Here is a 26716-nt window from a genome sequence, read left to right on the forward strand (position 1 = left end):
TCGGGTGAAAGAGACAAATTTAGCCGTCTAGCCCCATAGACTCCCATTCAGTCTGCGCTCCCCCGCGATCACCTCCAGTGGAATTCTAATGGAACTGCAGCCAAGATCGATACAATGGGGCTAATAGGAAGTGCCAAGGCTCTCCGTAGACGGGCTCTGTTTTGCCTTGTACCTGGGGCACGTTCAAGTTCAAAACGGTGCGCAACGTTTTGCTACGGTTTCCGGGTTGAACGTCATGTTTCCTGGAAATGGCGTGCACCTGTGTGCAACGGGGTTTGAGATACGTTTTCTCTTGTTTGGTGGGTGTGTCAGAACTGCAGTCCAATCAGCAGCAACATGTATATAAAGCACCCGGTATTAAAGTGAACGCGCACAATGGGTTCAAGGAAAGTAATTTACAAATGTGTTCGATGCAGCTCGGTATACGCAACAACTGAGGATATTAGAAGACATGTTTGTCGTAAGTTTTACTGTAAAAATATAGGATATCAACATAATGATGTAGTTGTTTATATTTTTAGCTTCATTGCAAGTGTATGACATTTGGTATAGAAATAAACAATGGTAATTAAGTGCTTTTCCTAAAAATGAGAAAGAAAATACAGGGTATTAAAACAGTATGAACTACAAATAAAGTCAGTATGTGATGTGTTTTAGTCTGAATTAGGTAAGATGTTTGCTTCCATTTCAGTTTCCACAAATCCCTTCACTCGATTGGGATGTTCTCTTTTGTTCTGGGCGGCAAGTGCAGTAACTGTAACATCGGGCATATTTTGTAGTATTAAACACATCTCCGAAAATTCTTCACAAAGAACACAAAGAATGGCCTTCTCAGCTGCCATAGTTGCAACTCTTGCGTCATCAGAACAGTGTGCTCAACGCATCACCGTTTCTGTTTAAAAAACGTTGTGCAACGTTTTGTCGGGGCTGAACGCAGCCCTGGTTTGTCTCCATAGTTATCCTCATCAGTTCCCATGGCAACAAATCATCAACACCTGTCCCTCATAAGCCCCTTGTTAACCTGTCTATTTAAACCTCTGTGCTTCAATTGTTGTCTCTTGGTTGTTGCTCCTGTATGTGTGTTCCTGTCGTTGCTTTCCAGCCTTCTCTTTGTGGATTATACTCTTGTTCTTGGATTATTTTTCGTTTATGTTTCTTGTTTGCATCTGGATTCTCTCTCTGCCTCGTCCCTGCTCACACATTACAATGTTAATGTCATGAGACAATTGACAGTGAAGGAAGGGCAAACAAAATGAACATTAGGATTTCGCCAAAAGCCTCAGAGCAGCTCATTAAGCCAATAGAACTAAAGCACAGGCCAATTATTGTTCATCTCTCCTTATATACCCAAACAAACAGCCTAATTTGCATATTGTTTAATGGATTGTTTGGGTAAAAGCAGAAATGAATAAAGGCCATTATTCATCACCTATACCATTTACCGCTCATAATCCTTCTGCAAATGTGTCCTCAGATGTAATTCTTTGCTGTCAAAGGTATAAATTGCCAAGCCTTGGGGCCTGGTGTTAAACAGCAGGTGGGTTGCTTCTAGATATATTAGTTTTACTGTTCTATCAGCTAAAATGGATATGTGCTTTCTGTGAGTGACCTTGGATATTATAAATCATCAAAAGTAAAAAATGAATTCAAGGTATTCCTTGAATAAAGAAGTGCTAAAAATACTGAAACAACTTTGGCACCAAAAACTCACCATAACAACGGCTGTGTTTGCTGAACAGTTTAGTGTTGTGTGTTCTATTTTGTCTAAAGGTATAAATGAGGATTTGTATATCTATTTAATCTCTTTTCAAGGCCATGAGACAGAGGAAGCTTATATATTAACCATTCATTCTATTCATTTTATCTTGACTTAACACAAATAAAACATTATTATTTGAGCGTAGACGACATCTCAGGATCTCTTAGATGTCTTTCAGATGTCTTTTATCTGTTAGATGTCTTCAGAGATCATTCCAAGGTCTTGAGGCTGTTATAACTAAAATGATGTTTCAAGTTCTTATTGTTTGTTTACAAAACAAAATAAAGCAAAAACAACCGAATGACCTTCTTGTGATTATTCTCTTCTTGTTTAACCTTTATTTACATGAAAAAGAGTGTTTAGTAATGCTCAGGTTTACACAGAGCAGATGCACTTGACCCTATCAGAGAGCATTGCTCGATATTAGCATCTTCTTCTACTGCGACTCGCTCATTTCTCTGATCTATAATGTGAAGTGCCTCCTTTAGTGTTGTGAAAGGTCAAGTGTGTAAATAAATGCAAAGTATGGCTGCTGTCTTTGGTTTTGAAGGGCACAAGTCAATCAAATCATAACGGGTGCTGAATCGTAAAGCATTTGGAGGTCAATTACAATAATTTTTGTAGGTTTTAAAGGGATAGTTCACCCAAATTTTTTTCATTCTGTAAGCATTTACCCACCGTCATGTCGTTCCAAACCAATATGACTTTCATTCTTCAGTGGAATCCAAAAGATTTGATGGAGTTGATGGACTGTCTATTAGATGGTGCAATGTGTTTTCACAAAATCTTGTTTCTAACTGTTACCAGTAAAGAAAGACATCTAAAAATACTGTAGAACCAGGGGGGGGGAAATTCACAATTTTTTATCAGTCTGGGTCTCTAAAAGCAGGTGAGATTTTAACCAGATAGCACACACAGAGGGCGAGAGAGAGAGTGAGAGAGAGAATGCTAAAGTGTAACTAGATTACACAGAGTGAAAAATCAATACTGATAAAGTTCGAAGAATGGGGCTTATCGATTTAACACAAGAGTTGATAAATAATACGTTCTTAGAATAATTGCAAATCAGTAAATTATGATGCCTTTTGATTTTCATATTGATCTGTCTCAATAAAGAAACAGTACAAGGCATTTTGTGTCATATTTGATAAGGTTCTTTCTGGAGGGGATTTGTTAACTACATACTGTATAGATCAAGTTGTAACATGTTGAGGGCAGTGCAGGCTGAGGGCAAAGCAAATGGAAATGATAATTCATAACAATGCTTTTATAGTTAGTTCAAAATAAAGGAATCATTTACCCACCCTCATGTTGTTCCAAACTTGTATGACATTCTTGTCTTTGAGGAACACAAAAGTGGATATTTTTTTTCTATTCTTAAATCCATTAAACTATCCCTTTAACTGATGCAAATTTTGTTTATAAAAACATACAGCAGCACAATTGTTTTTCATATCTATGCCTATGATTGTATGACATAGTTAATTATGGCGATGATCAGATGTGATCATCTCTTATCCCTCCCAATAAACAGACAATATAACACTAAATTAAACCACACTTTTGAACATCTAAGTAAATAATACAATAGATATTGTATATACATAATACATCTCAATACTTACACAATACACAGTGACAGTAACATTCGATAGATCATTTTTGAGAATGAATGTGTCATTGAAAATGAACTCCAGATGTCACAAAATGGCAAGTTACCAAACCTAACAACAAATGCAATGATAAAACAGTGTAAATACAGCTGGAAACTAGTGAAATGATAGTGCATGATAGGAACACCAGTATTAGAAAAGTTGAGTAGGTTTTACTCATTTTATTGAATTGAACTGAATTGAATTGAGTACTAATATAGTATTAACTGTTTTTTTTTTTTATTATTCTTGCCTGAACTAACTTTTTCATGTAGAAATTACATTTGTTTTTCTGTAGCATTTACTTCACCACAGAATAATTTTTATAAGTGTACATTTATGCTTCAAGGTACTATTGTAGTTCATTCAAACAAATATCAAAAACATTTCATAATTATGAAATAACTCAATTTCTAAATATGTAACATTTTACTTTACAGAGATGTTTTTGTCTCTGAATACTTTTGTGCAGTCTTATTGAATGCATTCTCCTGGCTTGTAATTGTAAGGGTTATGGATTTTATCTCTTTTTAATATTCTAATGGACAGCAGATTGGCATTTTAATTGAGTTCAGTGTTCAAATAATGGTCAAGGAAATTGCGATGTGATTTCTTATCATCTCATATCAATTGAGCAGATTCCACAACAGCCGAGCTGTTATTTGAAGGAGACAGAGCCAAACTAACACTGGGATCAATCCAAGCGAATTCTGCGAACAGAGCCAATGCACAATTTGCCATGTATAATTTGTATTATTGTCTCCTGGTATTGTGAGATGAAAAAAAAAACATTCACAGTAACAATTATGAGCAAATTTAAGCCACAAAAGGCTACATAAAGGTGAAGCATGTCATTTTTGTGCCACTAGCTCTAAACATTCTTTAAAGGTTAAAATATTTTAAACAAATGTAATATGCAGTGACAGCTTCTTACTTTTTAAAAGTTTGGGGTCAGTAAGATTTTTTTCATGTTTTTGAAATAAGTCTCTTATGCTCACAAAGGCTGCATTTATTTGGTCAAAATACAGTAAAAACAATAATATTGTGAAATATTGTTACAATTTCAAATAACAATTTATCTATTTTATTATATTTTACAATTTAATTTATTCATTAGGAGGGAAATTGTCTCGGTTACTAATGTAAACCTCGTTCCCTGAAGGAGGGAACGGGAGACATAACGTCGACGTGACGACGTAATTGGGATCACTTCAAGGAGCCCTATCAACTTTGAGTGTCTACAGAACGAGTCAATGAACGTTGGCATGCGTGAATCACGTCACGCGCCCCACTCCGCAGCGCGGGTATAAATAGGAAGCAGGTGCACGCACATATCGTTTTTCGCTGAGGAGCCGAGATAGAGATGGCCGTACAGCGCAGACTCTGTTACAAGCATACGAGCACTAGGCCTGGCGTCGGACACTCCGCAACGTCTGACTGCCGAAGGGGTGCGGAGAACTCTACAGGGTTCGCTGAGTGGGGAACTCGACTGGAACAAAAAGCGCACATATCCGTTCAAGTGAAAGGGAGTGGCGCAGTAAGCCGACACTAGAGCGGGAACTTCAGTGTTACCGGCTGGTAGAAGCGAGCACACAGGAAGAAACCGGCTCAACACATAGGCTATAAAACCTAGCAAACGTGTTAGGTGTCGCCCAGCCCGCAGCTCTACAAATGTCTGTCAGTGAGGCGGCGTGTGCCAGCGTCCAGGATGAAGCGACACCCCTAGTGGAGTGGGCTCTCAACCCGGGCGGGCAGGGCACGCCTTTGGCTTCATAAGCCAAGGCGATGGCATCCACTATCCAGTGGGCCATCCTTTGCTTGGAGACAGCCTTTCCCTTCTGCTGGCCTCCGTAACAGACGAAGAGCTGATCTGAGGTCCTGAGGCTTTTTGTTCTGTCCACGAACAGACGCAACATGCGAACGTGACAGAGAAAAGCCAGGGCTGGGTCTGCCTCCTCCGAAGGCAGCGCTTGCAGGTTCACTACCTGGTCCTGGAAGGGAGTGGTAGGAACCTTGGGCACGTATCCGGGTTAAATGAGAGTTAGCCGGGCCGAATTCTAGGCATGATTCGTTGACTGAAAATGCATGCAGGTCCCCTACCCTCTTGATAGAGGCCAATGCAACCAGGAGTACTGTTTTACAGGACAGAATTTTTAACTCCGCTGACTGCAAAGGCTCAAAGGGTGGTCTCTTAAGTGGCGATAGGACCAGAGGCAAATCCCAAGAGGGTATAGAGAGTGGGCGAGGTGGATTTAGTCTCCTCGCCCCCCTCAGGAACCTGACAATCAGGTCGTGCTTTCCCAAAGACTTACCTTCAACTGCATCTTGATGTGCGGCAATCAAGGCAACATACACTTTTAGGGTGGAGGGAGACAGCCTTCGCTCCAACCCTTCTTGCAGGAAGGAAAGCACGGCTCAGACCGAGCAAGATTGGGGGTTCTCCTCATGAAAAGAATACAAGTCAACGAACAGGTTCCACTTCAACGCATAGAGAAGCCTCGTAGCGGAAGTGATGTGTGTCAACTACCGCTTGGGGTAGGTCACCTAGAACCTCTGCGTCCCGACCAGGGACCAGACATGGAGTTTCCAGAGGTCTGGGCGTGGGTGCCATAGGGTGCCCTGTCTCTGAGAGAGCAGGTCCTCTCTCAGAGGAATGGGCCAGGGAGGGGCTGTCGCGAAGAGCACTAGTTCTGGGAACCAGGTCCGGTTGGGCCAATACGGCGCAACTAGCAAGACCTGCTCCTCGTCCTCCCTGACTTTGCACAAGGTCTGTGCAAGAAGGCTCACTGGGGGAAATGCATATTTGCGTAGGCCCCGGGGCCAGCTGTGTGCCAGAGCATCCGTGAACAACTGGCAGTGAGACGTGTCCGGGGCGGCGAACAGATCTACCTGTGCGGTCCCGTAGCACCTTAAAATCAGCTGGACCACCTGGGGATGGAGTCGCCATTCTCCCGGTAGCACCTGCTGCCGTGGGAGCTCGTCGGCTGCACGGTTGAGCAGGCCCAGAATTAAACGGCATGAAGCGACCTCAGATGCTTCTGACTCCAGAGGAGGAGATGGCGGGTGAGTTGTGACATGCGGCGGGAGCGTAGACCACCTTGGCGGTTGATGTACGCAACGGTCACAGTGTTGTCCGTACGGACCAGTACATGCTTGCCTAGTAGCAGCATTTTGAAGTGACTCAGCGTAAGATGTACTGCTAACAACTCGAGGCAGTTGATGTGCCAATGCAGTTGAGGCCCCATCCACAGACCTGAAGCTGCATGCCCGTTGTACGTGGATCCCCAGCCGGTGGCAGAGGCATCCGTGGAGACCACAGAATGCTTGGACACTTGTTCTAGGGGAACACCTGCCCGCAGGAACGAAGGGTCCGAACATAAGCTGAGAGTTTGGCGACAGTACGGGGTCACTTGGTCCAAGTGACCCCGTACTGTCACAATCATCTCTGGTGTTGGAGTAGCCTCAAATGAAGCAATCCGAGTGGCGTTACCGCGGCTGCAGATGCCATATGCCCCAGGAGCCTCTGAAACAGTTTCAGTGGTGCCGCTGTCCTGCATCTGAGCGAGCTCACGTAGTTCAACACTGACTGGACACGGACCTCGGTGAGGCGCGCTGTCATGTTGATCGAGTCCAACTCCATACCGAGAAAAGAGATCCTCTGCCCGGGGGTGAGTTTGCTCTTTTCCCAGTTGACCACAGACTTACCCGGGGTGGACAAACGGAATGCAGGGACCCGACTGGCCTGAAGTGCAACACGTCCTTCGTCGCCCGGAGGGCGAGGTCAGTTGCCACACGGAGCTCCCGGAGGAGCTCTGGGTCAGAACTGCCCTCGTGCATGTCCATGAGTGGCTGGGCCTGGTGGACCTGCAGGAGCACCATGGCATGCAGGGCGGCAGCAGCCTGTCCACAGGCCTTGTAAGCCTTCACCGTGAGACCGGACGAAAACTTACAGGCCTTGGATGGGAGGTGTGGATTCCCTCACCAGGAGGAAGCAGATGCCGGACACAATTTGCATCGCGACAGCACGCTCCACCGGTGGGAGATCCACATACCCCTTGGCTGCTCCGCCGTCGAGGGTGGTGAGGAGGGAGGAGCCAGCAGGCCACAGCCTGGCACTATACGGTGCCGACCACGACCTGGTGAGTTCCTCGTGCACTTCCCGGAAGAAAGGCACCGGGGCGGTGCGCTGAGAACCAGCATGGCCCGCCCCGAGAAACCAATCTTCCAGCCGAGAAGGTTCGGGACGTGGTGGAGGGTTCCACTCAAGCCCGACCTTCTCGGCGGCCCGGGAAAGCATAGCTGCCCACTCTGGATCGGACTCGGGCAACGCAGCCGAATCTTCATCTCAAGAGAAGCGAAGCTCCCCCTCCGATGCTGCGATCGACATCTGGTCGTCAGGAGGAGCCCCAAAAGACATGGCTGGTCGTTCCTGAGAAGGAACAGCACGTTCTTTTGGGAGTTCCAACGTTGGCCGCATTTGTGAGGTGTGAGGGGCCCACGGAGATTGCCTCGGTGGGGAAGCCCTCAGAGTAATCCTCAGATCACCCTGGCTAAGCGCCGAAGTAGGCCTATTCTGAGGGGCAGTATAGACGCTAGATAGGGGCATAGGCGAGGGGACTGCACCTCCCTTAAGGTAAGCGAATCTCGATCTTAACGCGGCCATAGTCATATTCCCACAGTGGGAACATGAACTATCCACAAAAGCTGCCTCAGCATGCTGAATGCCCAAACATGAAAGACAACTATTGTGGCTGTCTGCTGGCGCCAGGGAACGACCGCACCCAGAAACGCACAAGCGAAATGACACAGGGTTCATTTGTGTTGCTCTTTTGTGAAGAAGAAAAAGAAATAAAAGAAGAAATATACTCTTTCCGATTTACTCTCACAGTGCTGAGGCACCCAGGGAATGGCTGCAGTGTACAGTAGTGCTGTAAACACTAGCAGGGAAACGCCCACCAATACCGACACAGAAATAAGATTGCTGTGAAAACAGCAGTTGTGTGAGCTTAAGCTCGCGGCCACTCGCTGATCGCGCCGTCACACCAACACTGAAGAGAGAGAGTCTTGAAGGAGTCTCCAACACAGTAGCAGTCTGTAGATTTCGGAAGACAAACAGAAGCTCGGCTCCGAAGTGAAAGACGATATGTGCGTGCGCCCGCTTCCTGTTTATATCCGCGCTGCGGGGCGGGGCGCGTGACGCGATTCACGCACGCCAATGTTCATTGGCTCGTTCTGTAGACACTCGAAGTTGATAGGGCTCCCTGAAGTGATCCCAATTACGCCGTCACGTCGACGTTACGTCGAACGTGAGCGACAGAAAGGGAACTGAATTTTCAGCATCATTACTCCAGTCTTCAGTGTATAATATATTTTACATTAATAGATATATACATTCAGGATTCTCTGATTAATTGAAAGTTTAAAACAACATTTATTTGAAAAATAAATCTTTTGTAACATTATAAATATCCTTACTGTCACTTTTGATAATTGAATGCATCCTTGCTGAATAAATGACCCCAAATTTTAATTGTAAGCCACTGGGGCTAAAACTGCTGTTTTTAGCATCCCAATTAGCAACACTTACTCATCTAATGGCATGATCTGTTTGTCTGACCGATGGCAGATAGGGAAACCAATTATTTTTGAACTATTTATTTATTTTTAACAATATAATTTTTGCGATTACATTTGGAGAAGCTAGTACAAAATAGGCCACACACTTCAGATTTCAGATTGTATTTTTTACATTCAAAGATGTGATTACAGTGCTGTGCAAAATTGAGAAGCTACCGTGGAAATAAAACAATCCTTTTAGGCATCAATTCAGTGCACCCTCTCTGTGCTGAAAAAGGACGGTGATGAATCATCCATCTGTTAAAACACACACACACACACACACACACACACACACATGCTATGAGGAAAGTTTTCTCACTATGTGACACACATTCATACATTTGTGAGAGTTTCTCACAGGGCTCTTCAAATGTGTGCATGGAGAATACGGTGAATGAATCTGTCTAATCTGGGCATTGATATCTGTGGTTGTTTGTGTCGGTTGTGTGGTAGGATTTGGGAATGGCTGGAGGGGATGGAGCACCGTGAGAAGCTGTGGGTATTGTGTTGGGTTGAGGATACCAGGCTGGAGAAGTGGTCTGAGGAACTATAGAGACCGAGGTAGTTCCCATGCTCCAGTGCTGTGTGGAACACTGCAATGTGTAGCCTCTACTTTAGGCCACTGATAAAGCCTCTCCAGACCTCTAATTACCCACAATTCTCAATTCCCTTCTGTTTGTCTCTCTCTATTTCATTCAACCACTATCTAATCGGAATGCAATTTTAAGTGTGAAGCTTTGACATGTCAAGGTTTTAGTCAGAGCACAATTATTCAACTGACTACACAGGCTGAATATTTCCTCTTTGCATTAGTGCACTGCCTTATTCACAAATGGTTTGTTTATTTTGGACTGAACGTGGGAATATTTGCTGCATGCGAAGTGAGCTTCTCATCCTCAAAAGGTTAGCAGGGTCATTCTATGAAATGAGTGCCATGAAAGGTTCTATAAAAGATTCTATGAAAGGTAACAGCTTTGACACTATTACTCAAGGTCATGAAATATAAGGTGCCTTTACAAAATCGCATCATGCCGGCCAGTGAGGTAAGATAGGTTGACAGTGTTTTTGTGTTTTTATTTTTTTATGGAACAGATCATTACTTTAAAGGACCAAAGAATTTGATTGTAACACATTACCTGCGACACAACTTCAAGCCTGATTAATCAACTAATTATATAATTATTATTATATAATATTATCAACTAGTCTAATAATATTGAAAAAAATAAAGAAACAGCTTTTACTTTTATACCTATATAATATAGGTATAGACTATATATGAATAAAAAAATATTAATTAAATAAATTAATTAAAAAATGTAAAATGTTCAAAAAATAATTTAATGTGTTTAAAAAAATATTAATATGGTAAAACTTTTTTAAAGACAATTTTACACAATTTTTACTGTTCTAAAGTCAGTACGATTTTTTTTTTTTTTTTTTTTTTTTTTTTTTAAGAAATGAATACTTTTCAGCATGGATGCATTAAATGGATCACAATGTTACAAAATATATCCATTTCAAATAAATGTTATCATCCATTTCAAATAAATGTTGTTCTTTTCAATCTTGAAAACTCACCGATGCCAAATCTTTGGACACTAGCTTATGAAGGATATGGCACCATTTTGGAGAATGACCCAACAGTATTAGGCTCCTGAAGCTAAATATGAAACAAAGCACTGCCAAAAGGAAAAGAAATCGAAGGGAAGTTACAGAAGACCAGAGATACAGGGAGATTCTTCAAAAGTTGAATAAAAGTCTTCAGAGAAAAGGCTATCACTGATTTCACATCACAAGTCAACTTGTCATGTGTAATAGCATGAATATTTAATGCACAGCAGAAAAGATGAGAAGAAGTCTTATCTGAAATATGGATTTCCTCATTGGGCCTAATAAATATTTGACTTAATAAGCAGCTAGACAGATTAATGATTAGCTGAGTTTAAATAGTTAATAGAGGGCAGATATGAGGAGGGAAGTGTCATTATGTGCAATCTCTGCTGTCATTGTGACGTCAGAGCAAAAGAACATAATGAAACTGCTCATCATACTGTCAGTGCCGTATTCTCTATGGCAAACCACCATCATGCCAACAATACACATCCATTTTTATTTTTTATTTAATTACAAAAACTCAATGCAAACCCAAAGTTACACATGAAAATATGACCAGCACCAGGCACAGGTTGGATTACAAACCACTATCATGCTCTACATGCATACAAAAATACTTGCACACTTTGCATAAGTTATACAGAAATACACTGTCAAAATACAATGTCAAAAATCAAGTTTTTGAATCACTGTTTGCCACAGTAGGCTTCAGAACAATAATCTAAATCCAATAATATCAGACAGAACACAGTAAAGAGTGATGACAACAGGAAGCCTGATCAAACTTGCTAGAACAAGTCCTCATCAATTTGACAACTTCCTATAACAGTAACAGGAAAATCATTTATTCACAATGACCTTAAAGACTGCCACCCGCTTCTCTGGCAATTACTTCAGCGGAGCCTAGATGCATCTGTAATTTTGCTCATGGTTTAATGGAAGCCTGTTTCCAGGAACATTCAAGCTCTTCTAAAAGCAATGATCATTTATTGGCCTGTGTAATGGATGGGTCAGGGAATTGTGCCCCATTCTTTCATTTCTAAGGGCCGGTTCACATAGAACGCTGGTTATGCTGTTTAAAAAGCGTTTTTAGAGCGCTGTGTCATGTGTGAAACGCTGCAAAAGATGTAAGACCCAAGAACAATGGTTAAAGACATCTTTCTAGCATGTTTACATAGAAAAATAATGGAAAAGTAATGCAGTGGAATGGAAAAACGTGTTCTGTGTGAACGTCTAAGCCTGTCTAAACTGCTTGTACACAATACACTTGTGATAACAGTTAGATCAGCAGCTATTGAAGTGCTCAGTGGGAATTTAATTCCTTAATTAAAGCCATTTATTTCTAAATATGTGCATTAGGAGTTGCAAATAAAACTCTGTAACTGCCAACCTAGCAGTTTTCTCAACCTAGCTTTTTTCTCAATTCTCATTCTCTGTGCGACCTTTATTTTGCGCTGTGTATGTTGGATTTACCCCTTTGATCTCCCGAGTTTGTCATTGAAGACATTTATATTGATGCTCCTTCATCTTTGTGTATTTACACACAACCGGTGCATGACAGAAGAATGGTCCAAAAACAGTGTTTATTTTGCAGCGTTTTCTTTTGTTAGTTTTTCCCTCTGTCACCATGGACCTTCCCTCTGTCCAGTTACTCTACTTTGCCTGGAGCAGGGGGACCGTCCGCTGGAAGACCACACACGGGACTTCCTCCATCTGGAATGCCTTGTGCTCACTACTCGGATTGCTCTGTGTATTTTACATCACCAGCCTAAGAAAGTGGTCCAAGGCACGCCTTCCAGCGGACAGTCCAAAAGATGATTTCGCCACAATGTGAGCAACAACTCACCATTCACCATTGGCCCCACGGAGGATGACCTTGCCACCAGCCCCACTCTAGCACAGAGTCCAGCCATCCTCCGCCAATGAGCGACTCAATGGAGACGTTGTATGTGCCCACTGCAGACCATGGAGACCGGCCTGTCGCGATGGACGAGCCCGAACCGAAGAAGAGGATTATCATAGAAGGAGTCATCTCGCGGAGCCAGTACCACTGCTAGAGTCTGTCTGACCAGGTGCGTGAGCTGGCAACTCCGCGGATCACTGAGGGATTGCTTGTGGAGCTCTAGGGCTGGGAGGAAAGCCCTGCCCACTACCCCACCGCTGTGGATGAGATGTTTGTGGCCTCTGGTACTTACTTGGAGGAACTTAAGGACATTTTTGAGGAGAATTTAATGGACTTTTTTGGAGAAATTATTCCCAGTCCCTCTGTATCTCCAGTATTCCCTGACTCTCCAGCGCCCCCTGTCTCTCTAGAATACCTGCCCAGCCTCCCTCTCCCACCTCCTCAAACAGCCAGTCCCTCTATCCCTCCTCCACTGGTGTCCTTCAGCCCCTCTGCATCTCCAACATGCTGTAAGGATCTGCCTAGCGTCTTCAGGCCACCAGCTACCCCCATCCCAGATGATTCCCTTGTTCCAACTCCAGCCTCTGTGCCTACTGCTCCAACTTGGCCCGTAGACAAATCAGCTCCACCCTGGCTCCTCTTTCCCTCTGCTCCACCAGAAACCATCTGCCACCTGGCTCCACCGGGCTCCCTTGTTCCTCCGCATTCACCTTGGTCGGACTTCGTCCTGCCTGCTCCTTTGGTTCAGTCTGGCTCTGCCCTCTTCCTGGCTCCGACATTGTCCTCTGGTTATCTGGCAACTCCTCAGTCTTCAGTGCCATCGGTCTCGCGTGGGCTCTTTGCCTCCATCACTGTCTCCATCTTAAGTGGTTGCATCTTCGTCAGTCGTCCCCAGGGTGTCATCTTCCATCAAGTTGTCTCCACCATAGCTCCTCCTACCTTTGACTCTGCCCTGGGGCCTCGTCCTGGCTGGTCTCTGGACTAACATCAGGCTCCTCCTACTCCGGGCTCCCCTTTGGCTCCTCCCACCCTCTACTCCCCCATGGACTTTTGTGTTGGACTTTGTTTTGTTTCACCCCTCTCCAGTTCCTCGTCCTCCTCGAGAGGAGATGATCAATATGATGCTATATTGATGTATTAAAATCACCATGAAATCAAAACAATTTCTTAATGAAATGTTGCAGTGTTTATCATAAATGATTTCTCCATTCTCTTTTGTTCCCTTTCGAGGGAACTCCAATCTGTGTCATGACGTTGATGCTATGGTAATGATGTTGATGCTATGGGTGTCTGAAGCATATGAACACGCTAATTTATTGTCAGACAGCAGTCTTATGATGTTACATGGAGCGCCCATGAGTATAAAAAGGTATTTGTCTTCAGAAGATATGCAGGCATGCCTGAAGCATGGCATCGAAATGCAGCCTTCTCAGGGAACCAGGATTAAATTTACAACCTTGGGCATTCCCTTTCGAGGGAACTTGACGTAACTTGAATTATGTTATACTCACGAACGCTCCATGTGACGTTATAGGGCTGCTGTCTGCCAATCAATTGGCTTGTTTCCACACATGCTTCAGACACCGGTCACATACCGTCAACGTCATGATACAGAGTCTTGTTCCCTCTCATGAAAACAGGGTTATAGTCATAACCCTGATGATTTTTGTTGTTAAATACATGTGCCCTCATAATCTTTAATAAAAAAACATTAATCAAGTCAAGTCAGGTCAAGTACCTCAATATAAAATCAAGTCCCACCTTCCATTTTATCTCATTCAAAACGCAGTTTCACAATAGGAAAAGATGCAAATTCCATTTTATGTCAACGTTAAAAAAATTACAAAACAGTATATGTTTAAAAAAATTAAACGGCATATGGTGCAGGACATAACATGCATTTCACATAACTTCACAGATTTTGCGAGCATTTGGACCAGAACCTGGTCTGAACTCACCTAGCTGCAAGGCAAACCGTGAAACCGGTGGCACTTATATTTCATTCAATTCCAAAAAAGTATTAATAAGATGTAGTTCTAAATACAATATGTGTGTGCGCAAACTGTGTTTTTTCTTATTAGATTATTAATGTACATGGTTAGCTTAGCAAGATGCTAACATCAAACTACTGGAATCAGTAGCAAATTGTTAATAGCGCTATTTGTGCTGCTTATTGTGTATTCATAGTTTTTAGTCACGTGACTGGTGCTGAAACCTGGAGGGCAACACAAACGTAGAACTGCAGCACAGGCCTGGCAATTTTCCATCAGTTTTAAACCACAAATATTTTGATCACCTGTCAAAAGAAGAAAAAAATATGTGAACAAAAGGTGATCCATATATAGCACCTGCTGCGGTATTTCACTAAAACAGTGGGGCAAATGCCTAAACTGACAAATCTAAAACACAATGTAAAAAGTTCCTTAATGTGCTAAAACAGTGATGTTAAAAGATCAAATTCAGTATACACCTTAATGATTATACGATATACAGGAGAGCAGATAAGCCCAGAATATGAACACAACATAAATGATTAAGTGTTTACTTTATAATGGTTTTCAATGGAAAACTGATTAACGAGAAACTGTGCTTATATTCTGGGTTCCTATGCGTGCCTACATAGTATGCAGCGTTAATAAGAAGTATATGGAATTTGTTCTTTTAATATCACTGTCTTACTACATTTGTACTTGATAAAAACCTGGTAAAAATGCTGGTGGTCAATGGAAGCCTTGTTGTGCCCTCCAGGTGGACTTTCACACAAGGGTGTGAAGTCACATGAAAACTATGAATATTCAAAACTTTTTTAGAACAGTTCCTTATGGGTCTCACTTATTGTACTTGTGTGTTTGACATTTTGGGCAATATTACTGACAATAGATTGCTACAGCAACTGGAGGATATGGAGAGTATCTAGTAGCTGTCTTGTAACATTTCTTAAGGCATATATGTGTGTATGAAAGCAAAATGGTGCAAAAATTCAAAAACACTGGCCCCTTAAATCACTACTTCAGTCTATCCCCTTGAGATACTTCATGCACATATAGTGCACTTGCACAAATACACACACGAGTCCAGCAGGTTCACCTGTGTCCCTCTGGCTGAAGCCTACTTTACTTTTTGTATGTCAAGTGATGTGTGAAGATGATCCCTGGAGATCAAAAACACCAGAGTGTGTGTTTATATGTGTGTGTATGAGTGCTTTTCCTCATAATAAGCGGCATGAAGACCAATCCACCCAATCTTACACAATTCTGCACTTTCTCACTCATACGCACACGTACGATAAACACACACACACACAGAGGCGAGAGAATGAAAATCAGGGTATGAGTTTCTCTCCTGACTCACTCATCTGCTATCAGTCACTCCCACACTCCTTCCACACAGCCAGAATAGCAGAGGAAGAATAAACAAATATTTAGAAATGTATTGTAGCCAGGACTGCTTGAGCAACAGAAAGAGATAAACTTTGGTTATAACTATTGGCACAATCTGTTATGGAGATGCGGAGATGAATCCAATCGCAGACGGTAAACACTTCACACAAGGTTTATTAATGACAAAAACAGAAAACAAAACCCACGAGGGGGCAAAACAAGACAGGATAGACTATTTAGACTGACAAGACTAGAATCCCAATTCTATTTTCTACCCCTTCGCCTACCCCTAACCCGTCGCCTACCCCTTACCCTTGCCCCTTGAAACAGAGTGTCAAGGCGTAGGGGTGAAAATATTCCCCTAAGAAATGGGACACCACTACTACACCGTTACATGTCATTATATCGTCGCTAGCGCCTACATCACAGGAGATGCGCCAATGTTTATCACAAACTTCCAAGATGCCGTCGTCAGCTGTAGTCTTGCGTGAGTTACAGCTATTTTTTTTGCATTTTTCTGAAGTTTGCAGAAAACAACGGAGATGACGATATCTTCGACGCCTAATGCTGCGTTCACACCAAACGCGAATAGAGCGTCTGGCGCGAGTGATTTCAATGTTAAGACGCGTTTACGCGCGTCTGGATGTCTTGCGGCGCGAATGAGGCGTTTAGTGCGGCGGACGCGAATTCGCCTCATTCGCACGTCTACTTCGCTTCAAACTTTTGCTTTTTATCCGCATCATATTGTTAACGAACTTTATTTTTTGCAACCGTTTCTTTGAAGAACATGACTATAAACACAAGATTGAATGTGACATAAAGAAAATGATTATTGGCAGTCATGTTGCCTCTGTAGCCAGTGTATGCAGGTACATTTCTCATACCCCTTCGTTTGAAGTGTGGTCCCGAAAAATCTTCGTTTCAAGGGCTATCTGGCCCTTCCCCTTACCTCTACCCCTCCAACCAAAAGAGAATCGAGACCCTTGGCCCTACACCTTCACGGGAACGCGCAAAACGGAGGGGTAGGGCCAAGGGGTAGGGGCAAGGGGTGAATTGGGATTGAGCCTAAGACTCAGACAAAAAAACTAGACAATAAACTAACAGCTAAGACAGGATCAAACTCTTCTTTCTAGACAAGACTTTCAACAGGTTACTCAAAGATTGTGTCACACAATGAATGACAATGAACCGGCACAGGACAGCAAACACAAGGGGATTAAATAGGGAGAAACTAATGAGGGAAACAGGTGACAAGGGTAAAGCAATGATGACTAAACGAGGATAACAAGGGGGCGGGGCGAGGAACGAGACAACACAAGCACATGGCCCAGCAAAAGGCCATGTGTGTGAACATAAAACATGGGTCTGTCACGATCCTGCCTCAAGACCAGGGAAAAATCAAAGACTAGAAGGCAGAATCATGACAGAACCCCCTCCTTAAGGAGCGGCTTCCAGACTCTCTCTAAGGGGACACTAAACACGGGACATGACGGACTGAGACAAGGACACAAACCAACAAAACATAAATAACAATAAAGGCAGACAAGAAAAGACAATAACTGGGTTAGGGTGAAACATCAAAAACAATAAACAAGGCAGGGGAGGTGGAGGAAACACAAAGTTCTTAGGGGGCAGTCCGGGGTGAATGGGTGGACTAGGGGTCTTGGGTTGACGAGGTGAAGGTTTTGGGCGGGGAGTCCGGGGAGAACTGGACGAGCACACACGAGGAACAGTCCGGGGTGAGGTGGAGACAGGGGGTACACCGAGAGGTAGAACAGGGATCCGGACGGGGGAAACAGAAGAAGGCAAAACAGGACTCATGACAGGGGAAATAGGTGACCGTGGAGGTGATACTGGGACTGAGCTCAAAGAAGACGGCTGGAATCCCATGCTCCACATCTCCGACTCTGGTACGGCGCTCTCGGCAGCTGACTGGGGTACGGCGCTCTCTTCAACAGTGGGCATAAGACTGGGGGACACAACAGGACTGGACGGAACTTCTAGGATCTTTGCAAGACGAGACAAATAATCAGAAAGGGTCTTAGCCGCAATGACGACCGGCATCTCCTGACGAGCAGAAACAGACCGCACCACTGCTTCCGCGGCTGAATCGGCCGCGGCCTTCTCTGCAGCGCTCACGACTGCAGGCTCGGGAACAGCCTCCACTGCTGCAGGTTCTGGGGCAGTGCTTTCAGTGGCGTGCTCTGGGACAGCGCTTCCAGTAGCAGCAGCGGGCTCTGGGACAGCGCTTACAGTAGCGGGCTCTGGAACAGAGCTCTCAGTAGGAGCAGAGGGGTCTGGGACAGCGCTCTCTGCAGCAGCGTGTTCAGGACCAAGCAGAAACGAAGGACGGGAGGCTCCCTTCCTCCTCTTCTTCCTCGAGGTCGCGGTGCAGATGCCATTGGCGGACTGGTGAGTGGTTGGGGAACCATGGCGGGATCTGTGTCTGGGGTTGGAAGATCAGTCTCTAGGAGGGCTGATTCCGTCGCGGAGGACTCTGATGCCGACTCCCAAGAGGAGGACTCTGATGCCGACTCCCAAGAGGTCCGTCTCCCTAGCGCCTACATCACAGGAGATGCGCCAATGTTTATCACAAACTTCCAAGATGCCGTCGTCAGCTGTAGTCTTGCGTGAGTTACAGCTATTTTTTTTGCATTTTTCTGAAGTTTGCAGAAAACAACGGAGATGACGATATCTTCGACGCCTAATGCTGCGTTCACACCAAACGCGAATAGAGCGTCTGGCGCGAGTGATTTCAATGTTAAGACGCGTTTACGCGCGTCTGGATGTCTTGCGGCGCGAATGAGGCGTTTAGTGCGGCGGACGCGAATTCGCCTCATTCGCACGTCTACTTCGCTTCAAACTTTTGCTTTTTATCCGCATCATATTGTTAACGAACTTTATTTTTTGCAACCGTTTCTTTGAAGAACATGACTATAAACACAAGATTGAATGTGACATAAAGAAAATGATTATTGGCAGTCATGTTGCCTCTGTAGCCAGTGTATGCAGGTACATTTCTCATACCCCTTCGTTTGAAGTGTGGTCCCGAAAAATCTTCGTTTCAAGGGCTATCTGGCCCTTCCCCTTACCTCTACCCCTCCAACCAAAAGAGAATCGAGACCCTTGGCCCTACACCTTCACGGGAACGCGCAAAACGGAGGGGTAGGGCCAAGGGGTAGGGGCAAGGGGTGAATTGGGATTGAGCCTAAGACTCAGACAAAAAAACTAGACAATAAACTAACAGCTAAGACAGGATCAAACTCTTCTTTCTAGACAAGACTTTCAACAGGTTACTCAAAGATTGTGTCACACAATGAATGACAATGAACCGGCACAGGACAGCAAACACAAGGGGATTAAATAGGGAGAAACTAATGAGGGAAACAGGTGACAAGGGTAAAGCAATGATGACTAAACGAGGATAACAAGGGGGCGGGGCGAGGAACGAGACAACACAAGCACATGGCCCAGCAAAAGGCCATGTGTGTGAACATAAAACATGGGTCTGTCACGATCCTGCCTCAAGACCAGGGAAAAATCAAAGACTAGAAGGCAGAATCATGACAGAACCCCCTCCTTAAGGAGCGGCTTCCAGACTCTCTCTAAGGGGACACTAAACACGGGACATGACGGACTGAGACAAGGACACAAACCAACAAAACATAAATAACAATAAAGGCAGACAAGAAAAGACAATAACTGGGTTAGGGTGAAACATCAAAAACAATAAACAAGGCAGGGGAGGTGGAGGAAACACAAAGTTCTTAGGGGGCAGTCCGGGGTGAATGGGTGGACTAGGGGTCTTGGGTTGACGAGGTGAAGGTTTTGGGCGGGGAGTCCGGGGAGAACTGGACGAGCACACACGAGGAACAGTCCGGGGTGAGGTGGAGACAGGGGGTACACCGAGAGGTAGAACAGGGATCCGGACGGGGGAAACAGAAGAAGGCAAAACAGGACTCATGACAGGGGAAATAGGTGACCGTGGAGGTGATACTGGGACTGAGCTCAAAGAAGACGGCTGGAATCCCATGCTCCACATCTCCGACTCTGGTACGGCGCTCTCGGCAGCTGACTGGGGTACGGCGCTCTCTTCAACAGTGGGCATAAGACTGGGGGACACAACAGGACTGGACGGAACTTCTAGGATCTTTGCAAGACGAGACAAATAATCAGAAAGGGTCTTAGCCGCAATGACGACCGGCATCTCCTGACGAGCAGAAACAGACCGCACCACTGCTTCCGCGGCTGAATCGGCCGCGGCCTTCTCTGCAGCGCTCACGACTGCAGGCTCGGGAACAGCCTCCACTGCTGCAGGTTCTGGGGCAGTGCTTTCAGTGGCGTGCTCTGGGACAGCGCTTCCAGTAGCAGCAGCGGGCTCTGGGACAGCGCTTACAGTAGCGGGCTCTGGAACAGAGCTCTCAGTAGGAGCAGAGGGGTCTGGGACAGCGCTCTCTGCAGCAGCGTGTTCAGGACCAAGCAGAAACGAAGGACGGGAGGCTCCCTTCCTCCTCTTCTTCCTCGAGGTCGCGGTGCAGATGCCATTGGCGGACTGGTGAGTGGTTGGGGAACCATGGCGGGATCTGTGTCTGGGGTTGGAAGATCAGTCTCTAGGAGGGCTGATTCCGTCGCGGAGGACTCTGATGCCGACTCCCAAGAGGAGGACTCTGATGCCGACTCCCAAGAGGTCCGTCTCCCTCGCTTGCAGAGTAGACTTTCGGGTCCGGATGACGTCTCGGGAGTGGAAGTGGGACCAGCTTGATCCCCCTGGGAAACAACACCTAGGACACGACCCTCCGGAATCACTGGCAGCTTGACTGGTGGTGATGACAAGATGGACCCCCGCGACTCCCTCCTCGATAAACAATCCACCATATCAGCGAACGAATGGCAAACCAGCTTCTCCCGTTCAGCCAGGGGTGGAGGAGAGTTGAGACCCGCAATGAGGTAGCAGTTTAGGAGGACATCAGGCAGGAAAAGCCTCCTCTCGTTCGCGACCCAAGCATACTCCCTCAATGATAGCTCTCCCTGGGAGGGAATCGGGAGTTTGCCCCTCTTAGAGTCAGCAATGGTCCTGTGCCACCAATCGTTAAGATCATCTGGGTTATGCTTGACATAAGTGGACATAATGTCTGCTGGGTTCGGTCTTGGCCGGTTCATTCTGTTATGGAGATGCAGAGATGAATCCAATCGCAGACAGTAAATACTTCACACAAGGTTTATTAAAGACAAAAACAGAAAACAAAACCCACGAGGGGGCAAAACAAGACAGGATAGACTATTTAGACTGACTAGACTAGACTAAGACTAGACAATTTAAGTTAAAAAAAGTAGACAATAAACTAACAGCTAAGACAGGATCAAACTCTTCGTTCTAGACAAGACTTTCAACAGGTTACTCACGGATTGTTTCACACAATGAATGACAATGAACCGGCACAGGACAGCAAACACAAGGGGATTAAATAGGGAGAAACTAATGAGGGAAACAGGTGACAAGGGTAAAGCAATGATGACTAAACGAGGATAACAAGGGGGCGGGGCGAGGAACGAGACAACACAAGCACATGGCCCAGCAAAAGGCCATGTGTGTGAACATAAAACATGGGTCTGTCATGATCCTGCCTCAAGACCAGGGAAAATCAAAGACTAGAAGGCAGAATCATGACACAATCAGGCTTATATTTTAATATAATAGTTTATAGAGGGATAATTCACTCAAAAATAAGAATTCTGTCATCATTTACTCCTCTTCGAAACAAAAGGAGTTAGCTATCATTCATTTATATAGCACAATTGCTTTCAATGACACTTAAAGGGTTAGTTCACCCAAAATTGAAAATCCAATTTTCCAAACCCATAAGAACGCCAACAAAGTTCATCTTCGGAACATAGCCCATGTAACTACAGTGGTTCAACCTTAATATTATGACGCTACGATAATACTTTTTGTGCATCAGACATTTAAACAATCAAAATATGAGGAGTGTGTTATGTTGTGAATAAGAATACACTAAAATTAGTTAAAGTTATTTAACTCCTTTCCAATCCAACTTCTTTCCAATCCTTCTTAAGTTTTTCCCAAAGTTGAGCTTCATTGGAAGACCTGCATGATGTATCACTATTCAGGGTTCTAATTTCCATAAAGTTTTCAATGGCTTTAAGGTCAGGGGATTGAGGAGGCCACTTAAAGACTTCAAAAAGCTGAGCATGAACACTTTCATTGCGAGCAACTTTGTTGCATGCGTGCTGTGTTTGGGAACATTATGTTGGAAAATACACATTGATATCCAAACAGATTCTCCATACTTGGCTACATAGGGCTCAGCATAATTTTCAAGGACTGGTCCATTTTCAATATGCCAGCAACACTGTACATCCTTCCAACACCTGCTGCAGTCCCCAATACCATTGTTTCCCCTGCCATGCTTAATTGCACAATGCATACATTTGGTATTTAAACACTACAGTCATCTCCAATGAACATACCTGACACCATCCAATGCTAGGATGTTCAATTTTGACTTGTCGGACTGCAGAACACAGTTCCAATCTTCCTTACTCCAATCCTTATGTTTTTTGGCAAATGCAAGGTGTTTTTTTTTTTTTTTTTTTTTTTTTTTTTTTGCAGTAGATAAAACTAATAAATGGTTTATTTATGTGTACACAACTTCTCAATCATGCCTCTATAGCCGTTGGCTTACAGCAGTGTTTCCCAACCCTGCTCCCGATGGACCCCCAACACTGCATGTTTTCTTTGTCTCCCTAATCAAACACACCTGATTCAACTCATCAGCTCATTAGAAGAAACTCTAGGACCTGAAATGGGTGTGTCTGGAGGAGACTTTTAAAATGTAAAAGTTCAAGATGAAACTGGATGTTGGAGGTCTCATCTGGGTCTTTAGAAGGTGTTTTAAGGTGGTCCCACATTCCGGTGATTTTCATCCTCCTGTCAAAATGCTCTCAAGTCTTCCTTGACCAGTCACAGCACTTTAGCACAGATAGTGGTCATTAACATTGAGAAACATTCACAAACATTGAGAAAATCGTTGTCCATTTATGTTCATGATTTTGCTCCATCCACTCACAAAAATCATTTTTTATATATTTATGGTAGATATGGTGTATATGCCTGATGAAGGTTGTGAGACCAAAACATTGCTAATAAAATTGTGAAAACTCATTTGCAAGTACTGATAGTGTGCGGGAGTTCCTTGTTTTTTGTAAATATATTTATGGTAGGAAATTTACTAAATATCTTCATGGAGCATGATCTTTACTTAATATCCTAATGATTTTTGGCATAAAAGAAAAATCGATAATTTTGACCCATACAATGTCTTGTTGGTTATTGCCACAAATATACCCGTGCGACTTATGACAACTTTGTGGTCCAGGGTCACAAATACATTTTTTAAAACACTAGAAATGTCTTTACTGTCAATTTTGATCAATTTAATGCATACTTTCTAAATAAAAGTATTAATTTCTAATATCAAAAGTATAATATCAATTTCAAAATAAATAAATAGCAAAAAACAAAAATAGCTGCAGTGGCAATGAAATGTTCTGAAGAGATTAAAAGCAGAAATGTGAAGTTGAATGAATTTGAGCTGTAAAGCTTTTTGATGTAGGAACACTTTTCTAGGTGGATGAACATCTGGCTATGCATTACCAATGTAATTTCTAAACAAGTGTTGTTTGCTCCATGCAAACAGTGCTTTGTGGCAATTGCGTCACGTCCCTTCCTGGTGTCTATGCACATATTGTATGAAAATTACTGTGTTTAGCATAGTGGTCATGAGATTGAGATAGAGAGAGACAGAGAGACACAGAAAAAGAGAGAGGCTGAGAGAGTAAGTTAAGTGGCTAGTAAGCGGCTTTCAGAAAGATAAGAAAAGACAGAGAGCTGGCTCTAAAAGGTGACGGTGTGTGCATGTATGTGACATACAGTGAGCCAGTTTTCACATTCTTGCTTTATTTTCATACTATTTACTCTCGCCCACTGCGGACTTTAAGAGCTGTTAGACCGGCTCTCCTGTGGGCGATTACACAAACACACACATGTCTGCTTATCAGAGTTTCAGTAAGCTTAAAGGTACCCTCTACAGGCACATGAATAGATAGAGACTTAAAGTGTGTAGGGCCATGAAAAGATTTGTTGTATTATACACTCAAGCCTAGCGATAGCCTCCATGGTGTATTGATTAGTTACACACCCACACACACACATACTCCTCCCCCTATCCCATATTCTCCATTTTATTTGTGTAAACGGATGACTGATTTTACTCGAGGCTGTGCAGAACTGTATTTTCCAACTCATTTCAGAGTCAGAATGCCTAGTGAATCAGGGAGCGCACATCTACCGTGAGTCAAGTCTAGTCACTTGGCTGTCGAAACTTGGATGCAGAGCTGAATTTGACTCATTCAAGAACAAAACAGAAAATCGCATACATGTGGTAAATGACAGGTTGCAAAGCTGGACATGTTCCTAGATCAACAATCCTTACTGGTCCTGGTTCAACATTCCTATTGATCGATCTGTCAGTCTGTCCATCTGCCTGTCTATCTATCTTCTCAGATTGTAGGGTTAAGTTTAGGATTGGTGCTAGGGCTTCAACAACATTCTAATTATTTGCATCTAATGATTTCAGCTAGGCCAAAAATATGATTGAAATGCACAATGTTCAAAAATAATAATAATTAGCCAATCAAAATACTGCACTATATATAGCAACAGAGTGCAACAAGATCCAATATATTGGAAAGTGATCAGCGTATTCTCTGCATGAATGACTTTTACAGAAGTAATATATGAAACTGGGCCAGAAAGGTCCAAAAAAAAAAAAACCCAATGGAGCCCCAAGTTCGACCATGTTCTGGTTCAAATTAGAGTAAGGATAGAAAGTCATCAAATGTCATTTGGGTACATATAAATACATTAAAGTAAAAAAATAAAAAAATAAAAAAGAATATATATGTATATATATATATAATGAAAATGACAATAATAATAATAATAAGTAATGAATATAATACAATTACATTAAAAAAGTTTTTTTTCATTATTAGAAACTACCATCTATCTATCAATCTATCTATCTATCTATCTATCTATCTATCTATCTATCTATCTATCTATCTATCTATCTATCTAATCACCAGGAATTGATCCAAGAACACATTTTGAAAAAAAAAGAAATCACTCACAACTCACAACAGTTTTCAATCTCCCACTTCATCTTTTTGAGTGGCATATTCATAAATGAATGGCACTTATACAACTGATGAGCAAATGGACTTAAAGTTTATAGAGAACTGTACATCAAGCCAAGATTACCGAACAACGGTGGCGTGAAATGCTCATAAATCTAAAGCCATCTCATTAATCAGAAAAGCATTTGCAATAAACTCCAAAATACAGGCTGAGCACAGCCGTCATAAACACTCCCGATGATCACATTAACTTGCTTTATCAATGGGACATTGAGTTTTGATCTGATTGGCCGTGCATTCCATTTATTTATGTAAATGATCAGCTCATGATCAGTGTTGGGTGTAACGCGTTACAAAGTAACGCGTTACTGTAATAATATTACTTTTTTCAAGTAACGAGTAAAGTAAGGGATTACAATTGCAAAAACAGTAATTAGATTACTGTTACTTCCCCGTAAGCAGGCTGCGTTACTGCGTTATACTGCGAGACTGTCTCGCGACGTGAGCCGTGACTCGTGAGTGACAATGACATGAGCGCCGCGAAGTCAGTGGTAAACACTATGGCAAGCGATCGCGTTCAAAAGTCTTTAAACGAAACGCGTTAATTTTGAGGCGTCAACACGCACCGTTTGTCCGTGTTCAGACGTCATGTTTATTCATGAACGATGTCGTAATGGTAAACTGTATGCACGTGCAAACATCAGACGTTATATTTGTTCATGAGGGATAATGCATTGGTACGTTGTGAGTGATGTCAGTCTTATGTCATGATTTGTCATGCCTTTTCAAGTTGTTCGTTTAACGTTCTTTCCCAAGGTAGAAAAGTCAACAGCTCTTAGAATGGGTCTTTTATTTTAGCAAACTGCCAAAAAACCTTTTCAGACTGTGTGCAGCTGAACCAAGAAAAGTTTAAGATTGCATGGAGCTGATAAGCATGAATGGCAGAAGAAAAAGACTGCAATTAAAAAACAAAACAAGAGAAAATTATTTTAATGCAAGCAATAAAAAACTGCACACATCAGCTGTGGAATAAAAGAAAAGAAATGCATGATCAACTAGATTAAGGCATACTCCTCTCTGTCCACCACCCCCAAAGGTTTCACAAAGTTATTCTTGCCACTGTAACTTATGGCTTCCTAAAGACAGGTTTATGGGTAAATAAATGAATAATAATAAAAAATATATACCAGGGCTCAACATTTAAGCCTTTTCATTTGTCCTTCGGTCGGTCATTCACTTGTCCGAGTAAAAACATTTGTTAGAACAGGAAAAAAATGTGATTTTTTTTTATGTGTGTGTTGTAAATATAATTTATTCTGAATCAGTATTCTCATCAGTTCAGTCAGCTTTAACATATATAAATGTATATATTTATGATATTTTAACCTTTATAAAGGGCATTTTTCCCTAATCGTTTGCCTCATCTTTCATTTAAAATTCTTAAATTTGATCAATAAATTACAATAGAATAATAAGATGCTAAAGGGCTGTTACCAATCAAAGCATTTAATAATGTAATGAGATTATTTAAAATATTTTTTGAATATACAAATAAGAAATATTATTT

This window comes from Squalius cephalus (assembly GCF_949319135.1).
Source record: "Squalius cephalus genome assembly, chromosome: 6".
Lineage (NCBI taxonomy): Eukaryota > Metazoa > Chordata > Actinopteri > Cypriniformes > Leuciscidae > Squalius > Squalius cephalus.